The sequence below is a fragment of the Canis aureus genome, chromosome 5 (genome assembly GCF_053574225.1).
Source record: "Canis aureus isolate CA01 chromosome 5, VMU_Caureus_v.1.0, whole genome shotgun sequence".
NCBI lineage: Eukaryota > Metazoa > Chordata > Mammalia > Carnivora > Canidae > Canis > Canis aureus.
Window position 1 is genome coordinate 59,243,844 of NC_135615.1, and position 2,807 is coordinate 59,246,650.

A 2,807-nucleotide genomic window follows, 5' to 3' on the forward strand; every position below is an offset into this window, starting at 1 on the left:
GTCCAAAAGAGCCCCCATTTCCTCCAGCTGAAGGTGGTTGTGCCGTTTCAGTGCCGGGCCTCTGTTCCTGTGAGCCATACCATTAGAGATGGTGTGTGGCCAGGTGAAGGCTGTAATTCCCAGTCTTTGAATGTGGTTGGGGAGCTGGGGGCTCAAGGAGGGCTTTATGGAGGACTCTGAGGGGCTGGGGGTAATGGACGCCGGCCATAAAGGGAAGGGCAATCCAGAGGGAACAGCAGGAGCAAAGGCTCGGAAGGGGGCACCCCTCGGCTTCCTGCTGTAGCAAAGCATGCAGTTCCTTCTTCCTGACTTCCAGGCAGCAGCCTCAGGCTTGGATTGGCCCAGTGGCCACGGGTGGGCCTGGGGTGGGGGGTAGGGGGTCCTGTGCTGGGGGTGGCTGTTGCCCTCCAGCTCCCCTCAGTGCCTCCTGCTCCTGGGGACAGGGACTTTCTTCCCTCCTCGCCCCCACATCCACTGCCCCAGCCTCTAGCTCCGTGGGTTTGGGCCTGGGTGTAGGGCTGAGGGTGGGGGGCTCTCTCTGGTTCTGTTCCCCACCCCTAATCCCTTGCAGCTGTTATCCTCCCCAGGGAAGACAGTTGTGTTGGAGGGAAGGGAAATAGTTATTTTGAGTTGGTCACTGGCTTCTGACCAGGAGACATGGATGGCTGTGTTGGGGTCTGGCAACAGGGTGGGCTGGAGGCGCCAGAGCGGGGCCTGACTGGGAGGGCAGTCTGTATGATTAATTACAGGGGGTGTTGGGGAGCAGGACACGGTCATCCCTGAAACCAGGGGTGTAGAGGACAACAGGCCAGAGAAGAAACAGGCTCAAGATGGAGGATGCAAAACATTTAGCTAGTGTCCTGAGTGTGGTCTGGATTGGCTGGAAAGGGTGGGGAAGGTGGGCACAACCTCCCCGTATTGACCCTGTGCCACTGCAACAGTGGGGAAGGAAAGGAGGTCCCTGGGACAGAGACTGGGACTGCGGGGGAGCTGCCTGTAAGGGATAGGGCTAGCGGAGCAGCTTATGGTCACTGCCCACCCCCTCTTCCAGACGGACTTCCGCAGCACATCCCTCCAGGCAGAAAGCAAGTTTGGTGGGGACCATACTCTGGTGGCACCTGCCCTTTTGCCTGTGGGGTCATTGCAGGGCAATGAGATGAACAGATGAGAGCACTCTGGGCAGGGAAGAGCCAAGTGGCCAGAGGGTACGCCCTTCCCTCTGGGACATGCCAATGTAGACTTGAATCTTGGCTCCTACCAGCCCTGTGAATTCAGGCCATAAAGTTGACCTCCCTGAGCCATTGCATTTTACAGAAACAAGAATTACAATAGTAATCAGCACCCCATAGGACTGTGGCGGGGATCCACTGAGAATGGATGGACTGTGCTTAGAGCTAAACCCAGCACGCAGGAGTGTTGTCATGGTGACGGTTCTTGTTGTGTTTCATCATCCTCATGGGTATCATCACAGCTGGCCTCCCTCTAGGGCCATGGCAGTGTGTCTGCCTTCATAGAGGGCTTCAGAAGGGGTTTCATGAAGAGGAGAAAGCAAGAAATCTCAGGGAGGAAGGTGGAGGTTCCCAAAAGTGGAGTGAGGTGGGAGGAGCCCATTGGACTATAAGCCCAAGAGGGCAGGCCCTGCGTCCATTTTCCCCTGCTGTATCCCCAGCACCTAGGACAGTGCCCAGCACCAGTCTGGTGCGCAAAGCACATATTTTGAATGAATGAATAGGCTTTTGAGTGTCTGCTGGAAATGACTGGCTGATGAATTCTTGACTGGTTGGTGACCCAGGACTCAGCCTTCAAATCCCTGTGCCTGGAATTTGAACACGGAAATACAGAGAGGAGGGGACAGTTTGCATCAGGGGCTCAGGAAGTGGAAGTGAGAAATGGGGCCAACAGAGCAGGGGTGGAGTGGGCCCTTCCAAGGCGAGGCAAACAGAGACAATGTGGGGGAGAGTAGCCCCTCCCTCTCGCAGGCACCGCCCCCCAATCTTCCCAGCTACCTAAGTGGTTAGAGGAGGGAAGCCAGAAAGGGAGGAGCAAAGTGCTCCCTACCCCCATCCAAGAGACCCTGCACCACGGGGAGCTCATTCTCCTTCATCTGCAGGCCCTTCAGTCGATAATGCTGAGTCCTACTGTGTGCAGGCCTTGGCACTGGGAGCTGGGGCTGAACCACAGCCCTGCAGAGTGGTCTCTATGGAGTGAGTAGGAATTCAGAGAGGGCAAGAGGAGAGGCTGGAGAGAGCCTGGCCAGTTGTGGGGAACTTCAGGACATCCTGGTGTCGCTGGATCATGAGTGGGGGTGGGGGACAGTGAGAGATGGGGCACTGATGGAATCTCCCCTCTGGAGTCAGAACCTGCCTGTGCCAGAGCATCCGACCCAGCACTGAGAGGGGCAGCTGCCCTTGAGTGTCTTGTCCTCAGAGCAGAGCCAAGTGCCAGGCCTCGGGGCTGAGATGTGCCACTGGCTGGTTCTGTGACCTCTTCCTGGGCTGATTCCCCTGTCTGCACAGTGAAGGGGCTGCCTTGCTGTTGTCCCTGGCTAAGAGGGGCCCTGGGGCCGGGGGCACTCTGCGCTTGTGGGCCTGGGGCAGCAAGATGCAGAGGGGGACGAAGGCAGTCCGCAGGGGTGCAGGCTACCCCATTCAGCCTCTGTCTGGAAGCTTCTTCCCAGGGACCAGCGTGGAAAGGCACATGCTGCCAGCATCATTCCAGGTACTTGGATGGTGCTCAGAAAAGACAGATTCAGATGGCTCCTGGCTGGATGGCTTTGCGCCTTCCTGGAGAGACCCTCTCTACCTTCT